General features: G+C 45.6%; 1 long non-coding RNA gene across 1 annotated transcript; it reads left to right on the forward strand.

The window, feature by feature from the left end:
- Positions 1–11,428: 11,428 nt before the first annotated feature.
- LOC146866118 (uncharacterized) lies at positions 11,429–14,442 on the forward strand. The gene is made up of 3 exons (XR_014976765.1): positions 11,429–11,507; positions 12,957–13,067; positions 14,058–14,442. It is a non-coding gene; the product is annotated as an uncharacterized LOC146866118 (long non-coding RNA).
- The last annotated feature ends 13,195 nt before the right edge of the window (positions 14,443–27,637 follow it).

Here is a 27,637-nt window from a genome sequence, read left to right on the forward strand (position 1 = left end):
CCTCATCAATTAGTAGGCAGAGCAACGAATGTTACTAAAGTTAACTTCATGCTGGTTTGGGGAGGAAAGGAGGAGATAAAAACATGATGGGTACGAGAGACAATAATGACCTGCCCACAAGGGACGTTCTGCCAAAGTGACAAGGCTCTTTTGTGCCGGAGGGGGAGAAGGGTTCTATTACTTACAGTTTTCCTGGAAAACAGGTGCTGAGAACCTACCCCTCGCTCTGCCTCGTTTGGAGGAAGCAAGGTAAGTGAAGCCGGTAGGCTTAAGTGGCCTGCTCTCAGTCAGCGAGCAATTGACCCAGAAGAGTTCGGGTAACGTGTATGCGCTAGTGCGTTACAGACCTAATGGAATATATGATGGCCATCTTGGAAGGAGGTCAAAGACGTTCCAACCAGGTAAAACATATGGCGGCAATCTTGGAACAGGAAAAAAGAGACGTGGCCTTGCTGCCTGTATAAGCCAAGAGACGTGGGATGTTTACAAGTGCAGTGACTCTGAGCCCTGTCGGTATATTAGCCCTACAGCAAACTGTCATAAAGGGACACAATGGTCATACAAATATCATATACAGTCTGGCTGTGTACCATCAGTGTTACCGGAATGGGGCTGGCAGGTGGTAGAGTCTCTGGTTGTGAAGACACCAATAAGATGTCGTAGTTTGGTGGCCATAGTGTGTGGAACTACATTAAACTAGTATTGCTTCATAAAAGGTCCATATGGCTAACTGCGCCCATGGTATATAAAGTAACCGCTTGTAACAGCGGTAGTATCTATGGCTAGTGAAAAAATACAAAATACAGAGGGAGTCCAAGGGAGCAGACGGTATGTGGAGGAGGGTCTAATTATTTACCTCCCCACACGGAATGTTCTCATTGAGTCCATCACTGTCGCAGGATAGTCTCAAAATCCAGTGTTGCTCCCTCCTAAAGAGTCCTTGTTTGCTGAGGTTAGGGTAGGCCTCAATCACTGTCCACCTTAAACTGTCGGGTGCGTGTCCCTTCTCTGCAAAATGTTAGCAGAGTTTTGTAGTTAGTCTATTGCAGCATATGTTGCTGCGATGTTCCATAATCCTGACCTTAACTGCCCTAGTTGTCCTGCCAACATACCGCTGCTTGCACGGGCAGGTAATGGTGTAAATACAATTGCTGGTCTAAAGTTGGTCGATAGCTGAAGTTCTTTAGTTCTCTCAGTGAGATGGCACACGGAGCACGAGCCACATGCTGAGTGACCTGTGACTAGAGGTAGGCCCCTTAAAGATGATTGGCTATTGTTGCGTGGACTGGGGCGGGGATGTGTGTGGACCAAGAGGTCCTTAAGGTTGCTAGTACGTTTGAATGCAAACCTGGGTGGTGCTAGTGCCAGGTTCCCTGTCCGTAGTATGCCCCAGTTCTTTCTAATGATTTGTTTAAACCTAGTAGAGTGTGGGGTAAATGTGGTTACACACGTCAGTATGTCCTCCTCAATTTTGTTTTTTTTTTCGAGTAAGGCCTCCCTATTATTGTTCCTGGCCCTCTTCCTTGCAGTGTTTATGCTATGCACCGAGTAATTCCTTTGTATTAGGTTATGTGCCAGTTGTGATGCCACATCATCATAATCACGGGTGGTGCTGTAGTTGCGCATAATACGCAAAAACTGCCCAAATGGGAGGTTGTCCCTCAGAGCCTTTGGATGATGGCTCCCATAGAGTAACTGGCTGTTACGGTCGGTAGGTTTCTTATGGACCGTCGTGTGTAGACTGCCCTCCGTTAGTGTTATTTCCAAGTCCAAAAATGGAATGCGTGTGTCAGAGATGGTGCTTGTGAAGCGTAAATATGGGTTGAGAGTGTTCACCCATCTGCAGAACTCATTGCATGTCAGTTCATCCCCTTTCCAGAATACTAGGATGTCGTCTATGTACCTTCGAAAAGAAAATGGATTTGGTACGTGCACAACCTGAATAGTTCAGTGGTGGTTTATAGTTTGTAACGTGCTCCGGGGTTCGTCCTCCGAAATAGGGCGTGTGTAAATATGAAAATGCACCCCCAACAACTTGGGGTGTGTCCCCCAGGCGCGAAAATAGTCCTCCAAAATGGGTTTCAAAAGATTATACTTGATTCTTCAATATGTTGAAAAACTTTATTTGTTATTTTGAATTCATCATGGCGTTTTTTCACTTCAAACGCATTACGAAGATCATGACATTAGTTGTGTATTCCCAATGCATTTCGGCATGAGCCTTTATCAGGGGAACTCTAAAAAACGATAAAGAGAACAATGAGCGCTATGTATGAGGTCTGATGGTTGTTCGTGCGTTAAAAAAGCGGAAAGAAGTGATTTAAGATGGATAAGTTGTGGCACATAGGCGGTATAGTGAAGGTGAAAAAAGTTGATGTGCGAATGGTAAATAGCTTGTGCGGGTTATGGGGAACTGCTTTACAACCAGAAGCGGATGACAACGATTAAACCAACGTGATGTTGCAGCTATTAAAAGATTTATACGTGATTTAGTGTGGAAGTGAATTTTCCGGTAACGGGCGGTATGAATTATTTCGAGGTTTACAAGGTGATAAGTTAGTAATGAAGCGTGAAGGCATTCTAGAATGGTGATAGAAGTTACTCTTACCCAATGTAAAAAGCGTTGACGTGTGCTCTCGCATTCGATCACGAACGTAGTGATGGTTGTGAATCGGGATTTGGGTACGGGGAGTTAAAAAACTGCTAACGGCGTGTGACGTGGTGAAACATAGTGCGCATAGAAATAGGACGAGTGTTGGGTTACGAGACAACCGAGGAAGGACTAACCTGTTAGAGTGAAAAAAGGGTTCTGTTATCACCGTGAAGAATAAGTTAACGCAGATCTAAGGGACCTCAAAAGTTATATTAGAATGCGTGGTATCACTGTATTAAGGCATTTTAACACGTTTTACACATATTAACACATGAGAACAGAAACGTCAATATAAGCATTGTTTAAGGATGGTTCTATATGCAATAATAAAAGGTGAATATGATGAAAAACTGCATATATCAATGTAGTATTGGAAACGAAGTAATTGGTAACTATACAAAAATTGTAAACGACATTAGAGATCAATAGTGTTTAAGAAAATTACAAGTAACATAAAAATTCTGTGCGGTCGTTTAAACCATCCGGTTTCATCGTGTTTAACAAATATATCCAATGGTTCTCTCTTTTAAGGAGAAAGTTATGATTGTCTCTTCCTTCACTTTTGGCGACGGTCTCTAGGATACAAAATTTCAATTGGCTGATGTTATGCCCGGCTTCCAAAAAATGTTGTGCGACTGATGATTTTTGTTGTTTGGTTCTGATGTTAGACTTATGTTCATTCAATCTGATTTTAATTTTCCTTTCGGTCTGCCCGACGTATACTTTGCCGCAAGGGCATTTAAGCATATATACAACATTAGAAGTGTCACAGGTAGCCGTAGTTTTGATTCTGATTTTGTGCCCTTTCATTGGGTGAGTGATGTGATCGCCTTTCATAACATTATTGCAACTGTTACAGTTTAAGCAAGGAATGGTTCCTTTAAATGATACATTTGAAAGAGGTTGGTTTGGTTGATTGAGTATTTCACCTATGTTTTTATTTCTTGTGTAGGCAAAAATTGGTTCTTGATCGAAGATGTGATTAAAATCCTGCTCCAGTTTAAGTAATTGCCAATGCTTTTTTATGATTCGTTTGTAGTTGGTGCTGATGGTAGAGTATTTAGATACTACCGTGATTTGATTTTTGATGGGTTTGGGTTGAATGGCAAGAAGTTCATCACGATTTTTAATAGTTGATCTTTCTTGAGCCTTTTGTAGTACTTGATCAGGGTAACCACGGGATTTGAATCTTTGTGCAAGTGAATTGAGTTGGTTGATGGATTTGTTGGGGTTGGATACAATTCTCTTTATTCGAAGCATTTGCGAATAAGGAAGGCGTTGCTTGAGAGGTGGAGGATGAAAGCTTTGAAAGTGAAGGGTGTTATTCCTGTCGGTACTTTTCCTGTATAGATCAGTTTCAAATCCTGTGGATGTTTTGGTGATAGTAACATCCAAGAAGTTGATGGTGTCTGTATCGATGTTGAAAGTGAATTGTAAACGTTGATCTATTTGATTGAGATTGTTGAGTTGGTCTTTGAGAATGTGAATAGGACCGTTCCATATCATGATGATGTCATCTATAAATCTAAGGTATAGCTTTAAATGGTTGGTCCATGCTGGTGTGTTAAGGATATGGTCTTCTTCAAATTGATTCATGAAGATGTTGGCATACGCTGGGGCGGCACAATTCCCCATAGATGTACCGGTTAACTGTTGGTACCACTCATTGCTGTGTTGAAAATAGCTGTGTAAAAGAGTGAACTGCATTAATTCCATTAGAAAGACTTGCAAGTTGTGTGTGTACTGAGAATGTAATAACACTTGCTCAATGGCTTCCAAGCCCATTTGGTGAGGGATAGATGTGTACAATGAATTGACATCCACTGTACATAAGATGATGTTTTCGTCTGCAGTTATGGTGATTTGGTTGAGTTTAATAAGAAAATCAGTGGTGTCTTTGAGGAAAGATTTCATGGAGTTGACGCTGGGTTGTAGGTGACGGTCCAGGTATTTACCAACCGGTTCATGGATGCTTCCCCGAGTGGATACGATGGGGCGGCAAGGGGGTTTGGTGGGGTGCTTGTGAATTTTGGGTACCAAAAATATAGTTGGACTCTTGGGGTTGGGTTGAATGAGAAACTTTTGAACTTTCTTGTTGATAGTACCTTTGTCAACAGCTGCTTGTACTATGTTCTGTAAAATTTCTTTGTATTGTGTTGTGGGGTTGTTCTCCAGTCTCATGTAAGTATTGAAATCTTGAATGTGAACTGTTATTTGTGAGTTATAGTAACTAGTATTGAGTATATGTACCTTCGCCATAGGAGTATGTTGTGGGAGAATGGGTTAGTGATGTCGAAGATGCACCTTGCCTCAAAGGCTGCCATGTACCGGCAGGTCAGGCTGGGTGCAAAGGGGCTCCCGATTGATGTGCCCTGTGTTCAGTGATAAAGTTGTCTTTTGAATTGGAAGAACTTTTGTGTCAGAGCTAGAGTGGAACACTCCATAATGAAGCTGATCGGTGAGGAGGAGGCCCAATCACCTGCCCAGAGTGCTGCTTCTACAACCTCTAGGGTCACCCCCTGTGGGATGTTGGTGTATAGGGACTCCACATCAAGTGTCACCAGTAATTCAATTTTCTGGTCAGTGTCAATAGTGTTGATAAGTCTGAGCACATCTCCAGTGTCCTGCAGTAATGATGGGGTCTTCTGGACCACTTGTTGGAGGAAGTGAACACAGAACCTGGAGAGGGGTTCGAGCAGTGAATCTATCCTAAAGACAATTGGACATCCGGGTGGGGGATTTAGATTGTTATGGATCTTGGGGTGTATGTAGAAGTAGGGGACCTTGGGGTCTTTTTTGATCAGGAAGTCTGCCTCTTTTTTGCTGATCCATCCATCAGTCTCAGCAGTATACACCATGGAAGTGATACGAATGGTCAAACCCCCCTTTGGGTCCTGGTCAATGGGGGTGTAATACTGAACTTTCACTTAACATTCTAGTTCAGTCTGGATGTTGTTATTGTTCATTCACAGCAACTGGAATCAAGAACTCGACTTCACAGGTTTGTAAAATCATAGCTGCCACCAGGGCTTTGCTCCACTGTGAGACAAAGTCACCCAGTCTTCTTGGAGTACATGATACATGCAGATTGGAGCAACAGGGGTGCAACTAATTAAGTTATCCAACTTCTACAGGCCAAGGCCTATGTTTTCACAAGGAATAGATTAAATGAGGTGCTTACAGGAAGGTGGGTAGATTTGGTAATTTTGCTGAAAAGGGAACATTAGTATTCGTAATGTTACATTACCCTAGAGAATTCAAGACCTTTTTTTAGGTTGAGTCTAGGCAGTGTGCATGCGCTGTCTACAAGACCTGTAGTAATCTCTACATGGAGTGAAATCCCTCCTCCTGCTTGCCATTGGTTCATGCTCCTGTTGATCTTCTTTAGTGGCTCCTTATTTGTTGTTGGTCCCAATACATCATTTCCGTTTTGTACGGAGCAGCACCAATCACTTACTTACTTACACTGTAAACTGTTTATGTGGTACTTTAGGGACTATTTCTTTTAATTTCCTGCTAGCCATGGCACCCGTTTCATGGGTCGCCATGAGCAGAACTTCAGTATGCACAGACGCCGTGCTTGATGTTTTAGCGCGGTGCCTGTCTTCATGATTATTATTACCAGGAGCCACCATGCGCATAATTTGTACATGCACGGGTGCTGCACTACATGTTAGCACTGCCTCCTTTCATATTTGTAACATGGGCGCTGCTGCATTCAGCAAGTAGGTTCGAGTTAGGCGGGGGCTCGAATATTCTGTGATTGTAGACAAATCACAATCTCCTGGGCTGAAAAATGTGTCCCTCTGTAATGCAATTGGTGCTCATGTAAAGCAGGCTGATACCTTCGGGTCGAGTTTGTGCTATCTACAAAAAACAGATGGTAACGTGCAGCTTTTAATATTGTTATATTTCCTCAGTGGAGTGGCTTCTTTTACTTACATTAAATGATGGTGGTACTGCATCTTGTGCGCAGCTCGCCCAAATCTTTTTTTTTTTTTAAACATTCAATAATGACCACCGAGCATCTCGTTGCAGCGGGTCACCCAACTCTATTTTTTTTATTACCCTGGCCTGGCCAAGATCAGTATATCAGGAAACAGGCATACCAAACCGGCACCTCCTCACCACTTGCCGTCGGCCAACAGCAGCCCCCATGCCGGGTGCCGCACTTAACATGTTAGCACGGCGCCCTTTCATATTTGTAACATGGGCGCCCCGCATCTGGCAAGTAGTTTCTACATGTAAAGCCGAGGTTGCATTCCCAACGGCGCCTGAATTTGAAGCTGGGAAACAGGTTTGAGTGTGGTGGGGGGCTTGAACAGTCTGTTTGTAGACAAATCACAATCTCTCGGTGCTGAAAAATGCGTCCCTCTGTAATGCAATTGGTGCCCATGTAAAGCGGGCTGAGAGGTTTGAGTCGAGTTTGCGCTATCTTAAAAAAAAAAGAGATGGTAACGTGTAGCTTTTAATATTGTTATATTCCCCCAGTAGTAAGGCTTTTTTTCCTTACATTAAATGTTGGCGGCCACGCAACTTGTGTGCAGCTCGCCCATATTATTATTTTTTAAACATTCAATAATGGCGACCGCACATCTCATTGCAGCGGCGAGCCCAACTCGTTTTAAAGTCTTGCCTGACCCAGCGCATGCGCTGGTCTGGCGAGACTTATTGAGAGGGCTCCAAAAAGTGCTACGAGGCCAGCCTACAGCTACAGTGCATGTGCGCGGGCGCGCGCCGCGCTTTACCGCGATTACTTTCGATTTCGCGGCCACAGGCCCGCTTTGATGTTTGATCGTGATCGCAATTGCGATCACTTTCATTTTCGCGGCCGCATGGCCGCTTTGCATAGCCAATAGGTCTCGCTTTTGGGACCTTGTAAGTATTTAGTTATGCAACTGTTGCATGGCTAAACACTTATAAGGTCCCAAAGGCGAGACCTATTGTCTATGCCAATACTTGTTTTGTTATTACCATGGCCTGCCCAAGATCAGTGTATCAGTAAGCCGGCATACTAAACCGGCACCTCCTCACCACTTTCCGTTAGCCAACAGCAACCCCCATGCCGGGTGCCGCACTTAACATGTTAGCACGGCGCCCTTTCATATTAGTAACATGGGTGCCCCGCATTCCGCAAGTAGTTTTTATATGTAAAGCCGAGGTTGCATTCCCAACGGCGCCCGACTTTGAAGCTGGGAAACAGGTTTGAGTGTGGTGGGGGGCTTGAACATTCTGTGATTGTAGACAAATCACAATCTCCCAGTGCTGAAAAAAGCGTCCCTCTGTAATGCAATTGGTGCTCATGTAAAGCAGGCTGATTGGTTCGAGTCGAGTTTGTATTATCTAAAAAAAACAGATGGTAACGTGTATCTTTTAATATTGTTATTTTCCCCCAGTGGAGAGGCTTATTTTACTTATATTAAATGATGGCGGTTGTGCATCTTCTTGTGCGCAGCTCGCCCAAATAATTAAAAAAAAAAAAATCAATAATGGCGACCGCACATCTCGTTGCAGTGGGTCGCCCAACTCATCTTTTTTTTATAACCGTGGCCTGCCCAAGATCAGGAAGCAGGCATACCGAACCGGCACCTACTCACCACTTCCCTTCAGCCAATAGCAACCCCCATGCCCCGCCTGCACAGAGGACTACACTGCCATGGCACAGCCATACTGACTGCCTGCCTGCCTTCCTGCCCCACACTGTTATCATGCAGTGCAGCCACAGGACAATGGGTACATTCCCCGCGTCTGCCCCGCAACACGTTGTTCCTGCCCTGGAGGTTACCCACAGCCTGGTGCAGTTAATCAGTACACGGACTGAAGGCTTGTGGCATCGCAGAATATGAACGGACGTGCTACAGGCAGGCCTTTTTATTTATTTATTTGTTTGCACTTTTATATAGCGCAAACTTTACCCAAAGGTATCAGAATGCTTTAAATCAGCACCAATTACATTACAGTCAGACAAAAGCCTTGCCTTAAAGAGAGCAGGCATGCCCAGCGAGGGGGTGGAGCGCCGGCGTTTATAAAGTATGTGCTAAACCACAGTGCATGTTTGGTGAATCACGTAAAACTGCGCTGCCTAAAGGTGGGATGCCGGGGTGGGCTTGTACTTGGCTCCCTGGTTCTACAGTGCACCACTTGAAGTGCACGGGTGTAACGCAGGTAAATCCCACCATGGAGGATTGACAGCGTCCTCAGGAATTTATTTATAAAGGGCAGCGTGGATGGTTGTAAAAATGCTCCCATATATTACCAAGCATTTACAATGCAATAGGTCTCACATTTGCAAGAGTTTCAGCTATTGGTGTTGTAAATGACAATGCCTTTTTTTATCGGTTTTGAAAAACAACATATACAGAAAAGGCATTGTCATTTACAAATACCAATAGCTCAAACGCTCGCAAATGCGAGACCTATTGCATTGCAAATGCTTGTTTCACTGGGCCAGGAACTAAATGTTACTTCATCAAAGGAGCTACAGTTCCCTGCAACCCTTGCCTGTTTACCCGTGTGCCTGTCTATCCAGGCCATTGATGTCCGATGCAGTTAAAGTTAGTAGTCTGGAAGGTGGCGGGAGAATGAAATGTATATAACCGTCATCGTGTTATTACATTGTTTGTGACTGCACCTTAACACCACTATAAAAGCACAGAAGCATTATTTCATAGAGGTAGAGGTGTGCGAGCCATTGAAAGCTCGAGCCAGGCTCGAGACTGAAGCCTGGATTCGGCGCAGCCCGAGGTCGTGTTGAAACATGGAGCCAATTAGGAGCTCAGCTTTCAAGTGGCCTCTGCCTGCCACCCTCCCTCTACCCAGGATGTGCACTTACTGCCAGAGCAGCAAACTTTGGAGTGAGAAACCAGGTTTGAGTCGTGTAGGGGTGGGCGGAATTTGCGGAATTAACCTCCGCAAATTATCGCGAGAATGCAGAAAATCTCCGCAAACACGCCGGAAATATCGCGAAGATGCGGAAGTTTTTTTGCCGCCTGTTCGCGGTATTTTTTGCGTGTTCGCGGGTCGCCAACTTACCCATGCGGTCGCTCACGGGCGCGGCCATCTTGTTTTCACTTGTCCCGCCCTCTGGCGTTGTTTACTTCCTGTTCCGGGTCGCGCAATGCATGTTCGCGGTCGATATTTCCTGTTCGCGATCGCTTTTACTTGATCGCGTTGCTTTTTGCTTGCTCAGGGAGAAAATATCGCGCGAACTTGCGCACGTGGTCGCAACGGGCGCGGCCATCTTGTTTTCCACTCTATTGCATGGTTCTGGGGCCTGATTTTCAATCCTCCCTAAATCTTTTCAATCCTTTGTTTATAGCCACTTTTTTTGGATCTTTATTACTTATTATTTCTCTAACTATTTTCCTGCCTCTATATGTTTGGTTTTTGTGTACTTTTTTTTTGTTTTTTAGCTACTTTTTCTCTTTGTATTGCCCGCTATTTATTTCCTTTACTCCTTTATTTATTTTACCTTTTCTTTCCCGCCCCGTCCCCAGAACCATGTCCAAGGGCAGGGCTGTTCGCCGGCGCAGCCAGAGCCGCGACCGCCTTCCTTGCGGAAGGCGGCACCCACAAGGGGTGCATGCACGGGCCTTATTTGGGGAGGCGGAGTTGGCTGCACTAATTTTCTTTGTGCAGCGCCACCTCCCCTCAACCCTGGCAGCAGGTGGCAGGCCTGGGTCCGGGTACGGCCTCCGGGAGCGTCGGCAGCGGTGGGGGATGGTGCGCCGGGCAGTGTCGCGCATCTCTGGGGTCCGGCGCACCCAGGCACAGCTGTCGCACCGGTGGTCCGACATCCTGGACCGTGAGCAGGACCTGCTGGACCTGCTAGGAGTGGAGGTCCCGGGGCTTGGTGAGTACCTATTTAATTATTACAACTTTGTGTCTGTTCTTCTGCTCTATGTTATATATTGCGAATATCTTTTTTTCCTTCCAACCAGCTAGAATGTTGCTGCTTGCAATACATTCCAGGTTAATAACGTTTAAAAGTCTTCTGTGATTATGACACAGGTGCTCTTCTGCGCTACTACTAATCTTACTTGTTTGCAGCTTTGCGTTTGCGCTTGCTTAGCGTGATTCTTTACGAGTTTATTTTAGAGAAATTAAGTTACGTAATGCTACAGTGACTCACGTCCACTCCTTACATTGTCCTGTCACTAATAGATAGGGGCGGATTGATACATAGGTTTAGGTACTTTGTATGAGCTTCTAATTGGTTAGTGGTATGCGTGATGCCCCCTCACTCAGTTACGTGACGTGCTGCTAGTACGCCAGTCTTTAGAACCTTTCTAGTTTGTTCAATGAGTGGAGGTAGGCTTTGCAGTTACTTAGCAGTAGCAGATCAGCATCAATCAAACCAAAATTTGGTGTATACAAAAAATGTAGTCATGTTCATGTGTCCTCCATGATTGGATCATACACATTGTTGAGGAATACAGTCGAAATGCATACTTAATGTACAATTGGCATGCCTGGAATAGGTGGGCTAGGTTGGGTGGTAGGTTGTACTAATACTTAGGCTTACTTGTAACTTAGTTTTCTGGAATCAGAATGGAAGAATGGATTACTGTTGATAAATAGTAACTTAAGTAGTCGAACTGCGAATCCCCCGATATTACATGTTGACCAGATGAGATCGGTCAATGTAGTTATTGCAATTGTTTACATAAGTGTTTTTTGACCGTTGTTGAAAAATATTGTATTTGCTTAAGTTGACACCATCCATCAATGTTTGTCTCTTTCTTATATCTTTCCTGTTCATCAGCACCCAGGGGCAGACGGGCAGGGACTGGGCAGTCGGCGGGACAGGAACACCACGAGGAGGACACCGCTGAGGGCTCCTCTGCTGGCCCCAGTAAGTCTTCTTGTTTTTAATAATATTTCTTATTCCATAACTTTTACTGCCCCATTTCTCCCGAACTATAGTGTGTTTCCAAATGTTTTTTTTTTACCACCAATTATCCTTCGATCTGTACGGTTTCAAAAAGCTTATCCCTGCCTCCGCTATGATGACTGAGTACTACTACATACTATCAGTCTGTCTGTCTGTACTGTAGTAGCTAGTCTTGCCCAGTTGGCCAGTGCCACTCTTTGTGAAAGGTTGTAATATAAAACTCATATTCACCAGTAGCTCATACAATCCGTTGGGTCGTTGTCTTGTACTACTTTTTACTCTTGTTGATGTTTAGGCTTTGAAAATTCACAGCAACAGCCCTACCAGATTTCTTAATATTTTGATATGATACCCTATAGGACATACAACTGTTGTAGGGATCTTGCACATACATTTGCACCTGAAAATAGGATGTTGGTGATGGTAGGTTGGACCTTCCTTGCACACCTCAATCAGAAATTCCGCACCCACCACAATTCCACTGCTTGACTATAGTACTGTCTTGTCATACCTATTAGGTCTCGGAACCCTCCCCCCAAGATAACCAACAAGTAGACAACCCAGAACATTAACACACCCAACCTCTGTCGTGGAAGCAATTCACATGCACACCCTTACTTTAATTTGCTCAATCGTGTAAGTTAGTCCACTCCACACCAAATACCACAAAGTCTATGTAAGTTTAAAATTTTTATTTCGATTTGAGAAGGTCTGTACACTGTTTTCTTAGCAGCACCAACCGGCAAATCAATAACATTAAAACAATATACATTGTTACACTTATACAGTTGGGAATTAAATCATGATAACTGAAGTGGTGGAAGGCAGCACCACCATCCCATAGCAATTTAGTTTATATACATTTATAAATGAAGATGTGAGTGAAGGGACCCCTCACCTCAGAAGAACCTAGTACTGGTAGTTGGTGCATCGTTCAGAAGCTCTGGTTCGTAGAAGCGAATCTTGCGTCTGTAATGCGAAAAAAGAAATGGTGTGCGTTAGTATATTGCAACTTGCAAGCATTTCTCAGCCGTGCCAAAAAGTGTAGCCTCTATGGATAAGCAATATGGACTAACAGTAACAGTAGTACACCAGTTCTTCCTAAAAAAGTGGCTTGTTAATGTTTGTTGACCGCCTGTACGCAGCGCGTAGACTAGACAGTAGCAGTGTGAGGCAGGTCATGTGGGCTCAAAGGTGTCTTAAGAAGCTGCAAGGTAAAGGTAACGTCACATGTGCATGGCTAGGGCTAATCAAGCAAATGCTACAATGATCATATAACTTAGTGTCTACTCTACTACTACCTGATTTGTACTAGTGATTTATGTTAGTATTAACTCATTTTTCAACCTTGCTACTGATCAATAGGGGGGAGGTGTATATGTTGCCTAATAAATGTGTAATGTTTTCTAGGCGCACTACCGACCACCATTGCTGGGGCCAGCGAAGGCGACGCAGAGGGCGAGGATGCGGCAGTTGCAGATAGCAACGGAGGGGGAGTGGCAGCACCAGTGGCAGGCGGTGGTAAGTTAGATTCATAATCTTTAACTATTGTTGAACTTGACAGCACACTCACTGCAAAGGTGTACTGTATGTATATGTATACTGTAAAGTTGTGAATTAGGGCCCCATTCGGATGGTGGGCGTATTGCCCCCGCCGGGCTGGCTGGAATTCACTGCCGTCACAGCAGGGGCAAACCTCCCGCCATCCCTGTAGAAAATATTCAGACATGTATAGGCGGAAAAGGGTTCAATATGGCGGTGGTGTCTCTCTCACCACACCGGCAGCCATATAATCTGCATTTTGGAATGCCTTTGCGTGGCGGCATTACCGTCCACCACGGAAAGGCATGCACACATTGCAGAGTATGCTTGGGGGCCCCCATGGAGGGTACCTACCGATGCTATGGTACCCCCCCGACTTTCAAAGCAAAACGTGACAGGCTCCGTGCGAGGCCCGTCATGTTGTGCTTGGAAAAGCAGCACAACATTTTAGCATTGCTTTCAGCAAAGCCAACCAGAATTTAAATTTAAAATAACAGGGTGCGCCCGCCACTGTGCCGGGCGCATCATCCTAATTAATTGTCCCCACGGGACCCCCACCCTTTTTTAGCAGTCGGATGGCGGGCGGACAAAGTCCGCCCGCTATCCGATGTCGTAAGTAAGTATGAGTTCTTGGGGATGTTTGAAGAGTGAACTAGAAGACTAGAATTCCCTTTAATTGGTATAGGACTAGGAGCCAGAGTATTGAGTAACCAATGGCCTCATCTATCTGATTTCAACTCCGCTTTGAAAGTTTTATGGAGAAGAGCACCTGGTGCACTGTTCAACTAAAAAGTGTAAGACAGGTGGAAGGAAGAAGGACGGGCGACATTTAAAATGTTATGTACTACTGTGCTTTATTTTATAGTGCTACTCTACCATGCCACTATGTGTGTAAATAATTACCTTGTCCTACTGTTTTATTAAGACTATATTTTACAATTGTCTTGTTTTTTTCTTTTTGATACACAGCTACTCCGAAAATCAACCGGAAGGAGTTGGCCGCCAAGGCACGGCGCCGGAAGCTGGAGGCAATCCAGCATGAATACCGGCGGCTGGTGGTCCTAGCCGAGGAGGAGGAGGAGACTGCAGCAGCAATTCAAGCCTCCTCCAGTGCCCCGGGCCCCAGCCACCGCCCTCCAGCGGTACGGCGCCACCGTCTGGCGGCTGCCCGCCGCCACCGTGCCATCTCCGGTGCCCCCCCCCACTGTGGCTGCAACTGCCGCGGCCTTAGACGCCGCGTCGCCCATTTAGAGGACCAGATTCGTGTCCTCCTCCAGTCCCGCCCCACCAGTTAGTCCCTGTCACTGCCCCTTTTTTAATTCCTGTTCGTTCTTCACTCGTTTGGGCGTTCTCTATTTCTATGGACAGTCGTTGGGGTTAGGGAGGTGGGTGGGTTAGCTTTTGTGGGTTTAGTTTATTTGTTAGGGTCAATTAAATATATTTTTCTATGTTACATGCAATGTTGTTAATGTTTTGTAGGTGGGGTAACTGTTTTACATCACACTGTTTCTTTGCTGGTGCATGGCCGCCCATAGCGTGTGTTTGATTTCAATAATTTGCTGACTGTATAAGACACAAACAGATAGATGCGACACACCTCACTCATTGACTGGTCCTACTATGCATTCTTTGGAGTGGTGTTTGAAACTGACATCATTGACAACATGTCCATTATTGATTCTGCCTCCCCCAAACTTCTCTCTTACCGGTGCTTGATGTTTATGTCCAACTGTGGCACAGCACTGGCTGCATGGTGAAGATGGTTTCCTTTTTCATACATGCCATGATTGGGGTGGTGGTGGTAGTATAGTAGTAGTAGTATACACTGGCAGGGTGGCAGCATTTCCAAAAAAAGAAAAGGAGATAGTCAATCGCCTTTGAGAGACTGTTAGAGGAGTAGTTGAATGAAGTACATCACAGAATTTACCGAGCAACAATTATATGCTCAAATATTTGACAAAAAAACTGAATGCTGGTTATTATGAGGATAGCCTACTAGACAGAGTTACAAACTATAGTTTTGTCGACTTGGCTATGCCTACAGTCTAAAAGTTAGTGCTGTATATGAGGAATGACAACAAACAAATCCAATCAATGCCGGCAATTCATGCTGAGGTATATGTTCCTTTGTTAAATAAAATAACCTGTGAAATATCCTACTCATGGGTGGGCAAGCAGAAGAAGATCGTCACTCTGCATTGAAATTGAAGTAGTGTTGCTTTCACCACATCCGCCCCAGCAAGTGTGTGATTAAGTATTGGTGTACATTTAATTTAGTTACACCTCGACAATAAGTCACACAGCCCGGGGGAAGAGGGTTAGGGTCTGTTGATTGGATGGGAAGGGGGATTTTGGGAAAGGTTTGACATAGAAAAACAGTATGCATACATAGACAAACAAACGACAATCATTGAAGACTACCATACCATATCCATTCCATATGTTAAGGTATAAAAAAGGAAATGCATGCATGATGAGACCCGGATTACATACACTTCTATTTCTTGTTCTGTTCCGGCCTTAATACTTTAACAGATAGCAAATAGAAATTTAAAATATTGGTAGTGAAGAATCGTAAACACAGAGCAAACGTAATGATGATTGATAATAACAACTCCAAGAACACACTGTTGTAAAGAATGTATACAAGATATTAATCAAATTATTTAAAAGAAGTGAAAAGTGGATACTGTTACTGTCTTATCCTGGTCAAAAATGTGGACTGGTTTTTTGCATCTCGGCATTCCTCTTGCTCCTCTCGTCCATCAATCTTGGGTGTGTCGCCTCACCACTCGCCACTGCCCGGCTGGAATAAAAAGGTGATTGATTGGTAAGGTAATTAATATGCATTGTAATGTTTTACAAAGTTTTGGACAAGGCCCGGCCTGTAATTTTAGATTGAAAACCAAAGGGGATATTCAGAAAGAAAGTGAAAACAAATGCACAAGTGATGGTGTAGTGCAACAAGAACACTTTCCGAGGTGGCATGTATGCATATGCATCATCTCTACTGTAGTCTGTTTCCAGCATAGACCTTCAACAGTAACAGGAGAGATCAGGCCCACAGTGCTTACCATTAGCACATCCTACGTTAACACTTTAGAGTCCTTTTTTTTTTTCTCTCAAAGAGTTGGACAAACGCAAAGCACATTATCCATTCCAGACATAGCATTTTACAGTTAAAGTTAGTAAAATCAATGCACTGCAGTCATCCCACCGCTACACTCTATTCAACTTCTACACAGACATTTGGGTGTGCTGTGGTTGTGGTTCACGTGTTTACCTTTAGGCTTTTCCGTTTTATGCCACTCATGAAACATCCTCCTGACTTCATCATCAGCTCTGATACTTCTACTGACTGAAGATCAGCCTGCAGTACAAGTGTAATTTTTATAACACAACAAGAGTAGAAATATAAATATTACTGACTTGAGTCATTCTTTATTGTGTTCAGAAAGATAGATTAACACTAGTACACTTTGACATCACTTTGTGCACAACAAACAACGCAAACACAAAGACCAATAGCTCAGAGTCAGGTGTCCAATGCACGCCATTAATTATCATCATTTATTACCTGTTACTTCTCATCTTAAGTTAACGGGCCGTCTCTTTCGCCATCATCATGACGGACGGTGCTGTTAAGTCACAGTCATTTGCATTGCGCAGATTGAGTGAGTCCCCTTCCTGTATTGAATTAAAAGCAATGTATCACCAAGATGCAGGAGAAGTACACATTTCTTGTTTGCCAGAAGAGGAAAATTAGTAATTACTAGTGTGTTCTGTAGAAAGTTGATTAGTGGCAGTGCACAATTACATCAATTCATGCGCAACACACCACAAAATCTACATCATTCAGTCTGCTATTCTGCGGCCAATGCATGGCATCAATCATTACCTGTTGCATCTCATCTCGTTAACGCTGCAGGCCGTCTCTTTCGCCATCATCATGATGGACGGTGCTGTTAAGTCACAGTCATTTGCATTGCGCAGATTGAGTGAGTCCCCTTCCTGTATTGAATTAAAAGCAATGTATCACCAAGATGCAGGAGAAGTACACATTTCTTGTTTGCCAGAAGAGGAAAATTAGTAATTACTAGTGTGTTCTGTAGAAAGTTGATTAGTGGCAGTGCACAATTACATCAATTCATGCGCAACACACCACAAAATCTACATCATTCAGTCTGCTATTCTGCGGCCAATGCATGGCATCAATCATTACCTGTTGCATCTCATCTCGTTAACGCTGCAGGCCGTCTCTTTCGCCATCATCATGATGGACGGTGCTGTTAAGTCACAGTCATTTGCATTGCGCAGATTGAGTGAGTTCCCTTCCTGTATTGAATTAAAAGCAATGTATCACCAAGATGCAGGAGAAGTACACATTTCTTGTTTGCCAGAAGAGGAAAATTAGTGTGTTCTGTAGAATGTTGATTAGTGGCAGTGCACAATTACATCAATTCATTCATGCGCAACACACACAACAAAATCTACATCACTCAGTCTGCTTTTCTGCGGACAATGCATGGCATCAATCATTACCTGTTGCATCTTATTTTCAGTTAATGGCCAGTCTCTCTCGGCTCTGAAGGAGGATAGCTATAGAAGTCATCAGATTCATGGTCCACTTGTTTTGGAAGGACGAGGAAAGTTTGAATTTGTTGTTACCATCATCCAATCATCATTCATGAGGGAAATGGAATTGACCAGGAGATGCAGTATGATCGAGCGGAGGAGCTGGATTCTGAGGACTGTAGTGTCAAATGGCAGACACCTGAAACTTGTATCTTAAATTAGAAGATTAGAAGACGGTGATAATGCATTGGTTGCGATTCACAAGTTTATAACCGGAACAACAGACACAAACAAAGGGGGAAAAAAGGGAGGAAGACAGTAAGTGCGAGCCTAATTGTCAGGGAAGTATAGCTCGTCCTCAAACTCTGGGGGATCTTCCAGTAGTAGGTAATCATCTGACACAATACTTCCGTCACCTGAGCCGCTGTCCTCATCTTCCTCTGTTGATTCATGCATTGTGTAATTCGGTGGTATGAAGTGCTGATTCATTTTGATCATTGTTAACCTCTCCACGTTTTTGGGAGATAGACTGGTCCTTCTCAAGGTTACAATGGAACCTGCAGCACTGAAAACACGTTCGGAAGAGACACTTGCGACAGGGCAAGCCAGATAGCTTATCGCCAGCCTGCTGAGCTGTGGCCATTCAGACCTTTTCCTATGCCAATACTGCACTGGGTTTTGATCAACGTACACCTCTGTTGGGTCGTCCAGATAGGCCTGGACCATCCGCTCAATGTTCAGGGTTGCTGCTGGTAAGCTTTTGTGCTGTTTTTTCTGTGCATCAGCACTGTGCTTAAGGCCCATCTTTACATACCAATCTGATAATGATTGTACTCGGCCGAATGATCCAGTTATTGTTTTTGTAGTCGATGGTGATGGTGAGTGTTGCGATTGTGAGCCAACCGCACTGCCCTCAGCCGACGAAGTTGCACTTGATTCTGCATGGCCTGCTTCAGTATCAGTACTTGTTGTGGGTTGATGTGGCGGGCTTTTAATTAGCAGCCCTTCGTTTTCAAACTTGATGGCTGCTTCAGCTATACAACTTTTGTAGCGGGCAACATCAGTGTCGGAAAAAGAACGGAATAGTCCTAATTTTGCACGTGGATCCAGAATTGTGGCACAAATGTAATGTTCTTGTGACAAAATTTTATTTTGTATCCTTACATTTTCTGATAAGCGCCTGGATAAGCTCTCCACCAAGTCATGGGCTTGCCTTCTGTCCTCTACACCTTTGTAGGATTCAGACACATTATTCAGCTCATGCTCTAGCATTTGCAACAATGGGATAGCTTGGCCCATTGTACAGTCCTCCTTGCTGACTTCACGTGTGAAGACCTCAAAAGGAGACAGCATCTCAGTGAGGCATTGAATTAGGGTCCATTGCTCCCTCTGAAGGGTCATGCCTTTAACACTAGCATCACTGCTTCTGTACCAGACATAATCATTGAGTGACCTGTGCTGTTCGTACAGACGATCAAGCATGTAATACGTTGAGTTCCAACGTGTTGCCACCTCCTGGATGAGTGCCTTGACTGGCATCCTACGGTCACGTTGGATGATCCTCAGCTGCTTCCGAGCTTTAAAAGAATGGCTGAAATGAGTGCATATTCTTCGGCAGATGGACAGTAAATTGCTTACTATGGGTTCTTTTTTCAGAAAGTCTTGCACTATAATGTTTATGCAGTGTGCCAAACACGGAACCCTGAAATAGGAACCAAGTTCCATGGCCTTAAGTACATTACTGCCATTGTCTGTGGCAACAAAACCAATACCAAGCCCTCTGGGCTGCAGCCATTCCAAAACCTTGGTGCGAAACTCTTCTAAAATGTTTTCAGCCGTATGAGATTTCTCCATGGCGAACATGGCTACAGTTGCATGTTTCCGAGTACCTTCAAAAATCGCAGCTGTGTCAACAACACCTCCTGCAGATAGTTGATCTTTAACCCCCACAAAAGAGATCCAGTGTGCAGTGATACACATGTAATCTGTGGCTTGGCAACTGGTCCACATGTCTGTTGTCAGGTGGATATTGTGCACAGCAGTCTTCTGCAAAGCTTGTCCAACCAATTCCAGCACATCATGATGTAGTGCCGGAACAGCAATTCTTGCGAAATAGGACCGGCTTGGAACTTTCCATTTCGGGCAGATGGCAGACACAAATTCAAGGAAACCCACCCCTTCCACAAATGAAAAAGGAAGAAGGTCCAGCGCTAACATTTTAGCCAGCTTCGCATTGTACAATCGTGCCGTTGGGTGGTTGCGTTGGAACTGCCCCTCCAACCTAAACATGCTGTCAATGGTAGGCTGGCTTACTTTCCTTAGTGGTGCCATTAACCCACTAAGGCTCAACGACACAGATTGTCTCATTGAGGTACTCGCCGGTCGCCTTGCTGTCTAACCCACACTCTGAGTATGGCTCTTACTGCGGTGCCACTCTGATGTTACTGAGGAGGATGTGGGCGTTACCACTGCAGTGACTGCACTACTGGACACAAGGCTAGAAATGCCTCCCTGTTCTTCACCTGCCACCACAATAATATCGCTCCCTGATTCCCGACCAACTTCAAAGGGTTTAGTTTTCCTACTTTCTTTTAACTTAAGTAGGTGATCCTCCCACACAATAGTGTGGTGTATTCTGAGATGACTTGCTTGTCCTCCGGTACCATAGTTTGTACCAAGCTTACCACGCCGAACACCTTGCCGACAAATTGCGCATATAGCAACGTTCTCCTCCTTGGCGCTAACAGAAAAGAAGTCCCAAACTGGGGAGGAGAACTTTCTGGCACTGCTGGATGTGCTACTTTCAACACCAGATGAACTTGAGGGGGTGCTTGAAAATATGTGACCCTGTCCACCTACACTGTGACTTTTACTACCACTTCCTAATGAGGTGGTTGAGCTGGATGTAGGTCCCTGCCGGGCCTTGGAAAATATGGCAGCTGGAGGTAGTGGTGGTGTAACCTGTGTTGGTGAGATCCGTGCTACATCCCGCTCAGTAGCAGCCTTTCTGGATAGGGTTAGAATGTCGGTCTCCAATCCCTTTGGGGCGGGAGTAATGTGCGTGATGACTGGCTCGTCTTCATCAACATCATCACCCCCCTCTTCTACATCTACCTCCATAACTCTAAGTTTTTCTGGGACCTTCCTTTTCAGAAGCAATGTCTTGTGGCGTACTTCACTCTCAGACCGAGCTGGTGGGACCCAAGTGTCATCACGATCATCAGAAGCGGGGCTTGAAGAAGAAGATGATGGACTAAGCCTCCTTTTCCTTGCTGGTGGTCTGGAAGACAATAGATGTTCTGAAACAGTGGTTTGACTTCGCTCCGCTTTGTCTGCAGGAAGCTCGATTTCCTGAAATGCCCCTACGTCAGGAGCAACAACTACTATGGTGGGCTGTTGTGGCGGCTGCTGCTGTTCTGGTTGCGGCGGCTGCTGCTGTTCTGGTTGCGGCGGCTGCTGCTGCTGTTCTGGTTGCGGCGGCTGCTGCTGCTGTTCTGGTTGCGGCGGCTGCTGCTGCTGTTCTGGTTGCGGCGGCTGCTGCTACTGTTCTGGTTGCGGCGGCTGCTGCTGCTGTTCTGGTTGCGGCGGCTGCTGCTGCTGTTCTGGTTGCGGCGGCTGCTGCTGCTGTTCTGGTTGCGGCGGCTGCTGCTGCTGTTCTGGTTGCGGCGGCTGCTGCTGCTGTTCTTGTTGCGGCGGCTGCTGCTGCTGTTCTTGTTGCGGCGGCTGCTGCTGCTGTTGTTCTTGTTGCGGCGGCTGCCGCTGCTGTTCTTGTTGCGGCGGCTGCTGCTGCTGTTCTTGTTGCGGCGGCTGCACACTGATCTGCTGAGTTTGCGCCTGCGTTGAACTTGATTGTGTACTACTTTGCGGTAATGACATTTCTTCAACATCGCTGCCCGTTAGTAGACTGGCTACCTCTGCGACAGTAAAGCCCTTGGGCCTAGGTTGGTGGGGTTGCTGGACCGCTGTGCTGCTCCCAGCTTGGTTCCCGGACAACGCTTTGGTGCCAAAAAAAACCTTGGCCGGCACACCACCAGTCGTGGTTAATGGCACTTCCTTTTTCTGTTCCTTCTTCTCACCAGCAACTTTCTTGTAACTGGACCTGGTACCTTTCTTTGGGGCCATCTTATTCCGACGTCAGGCAGGAGGCAGATGCACAACAAGTTCTGGTCACACGTGGGCGTGATGCGCAGCAGGACTTCTGTCTGGCTGGCAGTACAACGGGTAGCCAGGTGATGCCGATGACACCTCCTACTCTGTCTTTTGTGCACCTAAAAGCAAAGAAGACAGGAGAAGAACATCAGTGAAATGTTGCATTTGTTTTTGTGGTTCAGTTACTTAGTACTGTACTAGTGCAAACAAAAGATAGTCTAGCCATTTATGAATTTTTTTTAACTAGAGCTATGTTATACTACTAGTACTGTGTACAGCCACACTACACTCTCAGGAAGGTGATGTCTAAAAATTCAACAGATCACATAGAAAACACTTGATCAATAAAGCTGTGGCTACCTGCTCTGGTAGCAGTGGATGAAAGCAGGCCTGCTGGCAGACAAGGCCAGGCAAGCTTGCAGGCCTAGGCCTCAAAATGGCCACCAGCCACATGGCGAGCCCCAACAACATCAGCAAGGCCACCCCAAAAAACACACTTCCCCAACTCAATCCAATGCCATCCATGCCCTAAATGATGTCTAAATTCAACAGAGCAAACAGAAAACAGTAGATTACTAAAGCTGTGGCTACCTGCTCTGGTAGCAGTGGATGAAAGCAGGCCTGTTGGCAGACAAGGCCAGGCAAGCTTGCAGGCCTAGGCCTCAAAATGGCCACCAGCCACATGGCGAGCCCCAACAACATCAGCAAGGCCACCCCAAAAAACACACTTCCCCAACTCAATCCAATGCCATCCATGCCCTAAATGATGTCTAAATTCAACAGAGCAAACAGAAAACAGTAGATTACTAAAGCTGTGGCTACCTGCTCTGGTAGCAGTGGTTGAAAGCAGGCCTGTTGGCAGACAAGGCCAGGCAAGCTTGCAGGCCTAGGCCTCAAAATGGCCACCAGCCACATGGCCAGGCCCAACAACATCAGCAAGGCCACCCCAAAAAACACACTTCCCCAACTCAATCCAATGCCATCCATGCCCAAAATGATGTCTAAATTCAACAGAGCACACAGAAAACAGTAGATTACTAAAGCTGTGGCTACCTGCTCTGGTAGCAGTGGATGAAAGCAGGCCTGTTGGCAGACAAGGCCAGGCAAGCTTGCAGGCCTAGGCCTCAAAATGGCCACCAGCCACATGGCGAGCCCCAACAACATCAGCAAGGCCACCCCAAAAAACACACTTCCCCAACTCAATCCAATGCCATCCATGCCCTAAATGATGTCTAAATTCAACAGAGCACACAGAAAACAGTAGATTACTAAAGCTGTGGCTACCTGCTCTGGTAGCAGTGGATGAAAGCAGGCCTGCTGGCAGACAAGGCCAGGCAAGCTTGCAGGCCTAGGCCTCAAAATGGCCACCAGCCACATGGCCAGGCCCAACAACATCAGCAAGGCCACCCCAAAAAACACACTTCCCCAACTCAATCCAATGCCATCCATGCCCAAAATGATGTCTAAATTCAACAGAGCACACAGAAAACAGTAGATTACTAAAGCTGTGGCTACCTGCTCTGGTAGCAGTGGATGAAAGCAGGCCTGTTGGCAGACAAGGCCAGGCAAGCTTGCAGGCCTAGGCCTCAAAATGGCCACCAGCCACATGGCCAGGCCCAACAACATCAGCAAGGCCACCCCAAAAAACACACTTCCCCAACTCAATCCAATGCCATCCATGCCCAAAATGATGTCTAAATTCAACAGAGCACACAGAAAACAGTAGATTACTAAAGCTGTGGCTACCTGCTCTGGTAGCAGTGGATGAAAGCAGGCCTGTTGGCAGACAAGGCCAGGCAAGCTTGCAGGCCTAGGCCTCAAAATGGCCACCAGCCACATGGCGAGCCCCAACAACATCAGCAAGGCCACCCCAAAAAACACACTTCCCCAACTCAATCCAATGCCATCCATGCCCTAAATGATGTCTAAATTCAACAGAGCACACAGAAAACAGTAGATTACTAAAGCTGTGGCTACCTGCTCTGGTAGCAGTGGATGAAAGCAGGCCTGCTGGCAGACAAGGCCAGGCAAGCTTGCAGGCCTAGGCCTCAAAATGGCCACCAGCCACATGGCCAGGCCCAACAACATCAGCAAGGCCACCCCAAAAAACACACTTCCCCAACTCAATCCAATGCCATCCATGCCCAAAATGATGTCTAAATTCAACAGAGCACACAGAAAACAGTAGATTACTAAAGCTGTGGCTACCTGCTCTGGTAGCAGTGGATGAAAGCAGGCCTGTTGGCAGACAAGGCCAGGCAAGCTTGCAGGCCTAGGCCTCAAAATGGCCACCAGCCACATGGCGAGCCCCAACAACATCAGCAAGGCCACCCCAAAATACACTCTTCCCCAACTCAATCCAATGCCATCCATGCCCTAAATGATGTCTAAATTCAACAGAGCACACAGAAAACAGTAGATTACTAAAGCTGTGGCTACCTGCTCTGGTAGCAGTGGATGAAAGCAGGCCTGCTGGCAGACAAGGCCAGGCAAGTTTGCAGGCCTAGGCCTCAAAATGGCCACCAGCCACATGGCCAGGCCCAACAACATCAGCAAGGCCACCCCAAAAAACACACTTCCCCAACTCAATCCAATGCCATCCATGCCCTAAATGTGATTGAAAATGAAATATATTCAAAAAACAAAAGGAACAGTTGCTTAATCATGCACACACACACCCATGAGGCCATGCCCATGGCTAGCTCGGGCCTACTACTACAACCCACAAAATTAAAATAAATTTAAAAAAAAAAAGGAATGATGATAATTAATTATCAAAAATAAATTGTAGTTACACAACAACTGCAATGCCCACAATCAAACACAACAACCACTTACTTGTAAAATATCCTATTCCAAAAATCCTGAAATCCAATTGCAATGATGCAGCAGACAAAAAGAGTGATCTTTCCAGCTCCAAATCCAAAGGCAGAATGAGCAGGAGATGGACAAAGCACTGGGAGGAGCCTGCTGGACAGGAACAGGAAGTTGGAGAATCTGTGTCACTTCCTCCCTCTCTCCACCTTGTAAAAAAAAAATGACTCCTTGCACAAAAAAGGAAAGCCAAATGTGAATGTAAGGAGTTCTTTTCATCCAAAATCAGTATTTGCAGATGGTTTCATGCTGCTAGAGCCGATATTCCTCTCCAAATTGTAAATTTTACGTTGTTGAGTTCTCCAGCTTCACATTACTTCCGCCGGCGTGTCGAAAACGATATGATCGCGTTCTCTTCTTTGTCCCTGTCGCGTTGGATATGACGTGTTCGCGGTCTCTTTCTCCTGTTCGCGTTCGATTTCATGTGCCCGCGTCCTCATTCTCTGGCTCGCGATGTAGAATGACATGTTCGAGATCTCAATCTTCTCATACTCGCGCGGTGCATGATCGCGAGAAGAAAGACGTGATCGCGCGACAAATGACGTGATCGCGTGAAAAATGACTTGAATGCGGCCGCGAACTCTCGCGAGACAGCGCAAAAGTGCTACCAAAATCCAACATCTCGTGGAGAACGCGACCGGGTCAAGAAAACTTGTCGGAGAACGCAGGGATTCAGGTAAGGCGATCGCGCGCGCGCGAGAATGTATTGTTTTACAGCGCGAGCAAGAAAAAAATTATCGCTAAGCTGCGGAATGCGGAAATTTTGACATTTTCGCGCTTTCCGCGGAACGCGAGAATGCCAAAATATCGCAATTTCCGCGAACGGAACGGAATTTTGGCCCAGGCCTAGAGTCGTGGCCTCGGCTCAACATCCTGTAAATCTGGGCAAATCGTTTAATAATCTCCATGGTGCCTTAAAAAAGTGTGTACTTCTGTAAAGTAATTGGTGCTCATGTAAAACCCTCCAATACCTTGGGGTCGAATTTGTGCTGTATAAAAACTGCAAAAAAAAATGAACAAACGTAAAAACAAAGCATTAATATAAAAAAAGGAAAGACAAATAGATACTAATTTTAGTGGCTGATTTATAAAAAGTGGAAACAGAAAACCTGTAAAAATCATTGCGTCCCCGCTTAAATTGATTTTAGGCATATATTTTGTTTCACAAAAACTCCTTTTTCTCAAATATGTGAGTTCAGAATACCGGTTGTATAAAAACATATTGTATTTGATTTAATAGACCATAATGATGCTCTATAATAATCTGGGTCATGTACAGGGTATACATGACAAGTGCCTTGCCTCTACAGTAATGGTTCATGGGCCTGATTACGATCTTGGCCGATAGGATACTCTGTCACAAACATGACTGATATCCTGTCCGCCATATTATAAGTTCGATTATATCCTATGGAACTTGTAATAAGGCCGATGGGATATCCAGTATCCCATCTGCCAAGATCGTAATTAGGCCTAAAGTTTAAAACCTATCACTTTAATAAGTACTTTTCAGTGCAGTGCTATAATGTGATACATGAATGTCAAAGCTTCAACATGTTAAAAAAGAAAGGCACTTTTTTGAATTTTGAAGAGATTTTATCAAATTGTATGTGATGTTTGTTGTATTATTCACATAGCAAACATTTTCAGGGCTGGGCTCGTGCTTGGGCTTTGGGAGCCGAGCCGCACCCTTGGTTCGGCTCTTGCTCGGCTCTCCCTGTTCATTTGTTTGCTCACCCACCTCTACATGGAAGTTTAATAATCCACTTGTGACCTGTGAAAGGCATTAGGCCCAGGTTATCAGCAGACAATATTTGCCTGAGTGTTGAAGATAAACTGCATTTCTACTCTAAAAATATAAATGGTCTCTAGTTACGCCACAACTTGACACTAGCCAGTTTCTGTGTCTTCTTGTGTGGCATTGTTGCGACTGTGTGAGTCGTCATGGTAGTCGTCATGGTAGTGAAGAAGACACCGAGGGACCCATTAGGATGGTGGGCGGACTTCAGTCTGCCCACCATCTTCGCGTTGCAGGGACCAGCCGCCAGACATGCGGTGGTCCCGCAACGCTGATTAGGATGCGACTGTCACCCTGGCAGTCGAATTCCGCATATTTGACATTGCATCGGGTGCTGCTTCCTGCAATGCCAAATTGACATGTTGTGCATTCCCATGCACAATGTGGCAGGCACCACGCGGTGCCTGCCACCTTGTGCATTCGAATGCAGGGGGGTACTATAAGTACCCCCCAAGTGCACCCCCCACCCACCCTGGGGGCCCGCATCGGGCGCCCAGAGCACATCCCTCCAGCCTTTCCATGGCGGCATCACCGCCATGGAAAGGCCAGTTACCGCACCCATCCTAATATGGATGGCAGGGCCTGGTAGGCACCGCCACCCTATTAGTGGCCAAGTCCGCCGACCGGCAGAAAAGTGGTGGACGCACTTTGCGTCTGCCTCAATACCCCCGCCATAATAATATGGCGGCAGGTAAATCAAGTTGGGATGGCGGGCGGATCGCCACCCCTGAACCGGCGTTGGCGATCCGCCTGCCATCCTAATGGCCCCCTTAGATGTGTTTAAGTGGACGTGGCATCGGCAAGGGGAGAAAAGAAGAAGAAAAGTGCAATTCTAGGTGCTACCACCAGTGACTAACCAAACACACTCCCATCAATTTACTGACACAGCATCACTTCAAAACCTATGTTGTTACTCATCATTTCAAAGGGTCAAAAAGCTATGGCCTGGAGGGTAGGCGAGGCCCTCGCACCAGGCAGACCCAGGCCGTGCGGTACTCAGACAGCACATCAAATCATTAAACTCTTATTAACTAACCCAGGATGCAGAACCCTTCCATCACCTGCAATACCCTGTGGTAGGGCTTAAAGGGGCTGGAGAGTGTGCTAGCCCTTACCCAGTGCTTAAAACAGCCAGTCCGACTCAGGGCTGTCT

The sequence above is a fragment of the Triturus cristatus genome, chromosome 2_1 (genome assembly GCF_964204655.1).
Source record: "Triturus cristatus chromosome 2_1, aTriCri1.1, whole genome shotgun sequence".
Classification (NCBI taxonomy): Eukaryota; Metazoa; Chordata; class Amphibia; order Caudata; family Salamandridae; genus Triturus; species Triturus cristatus.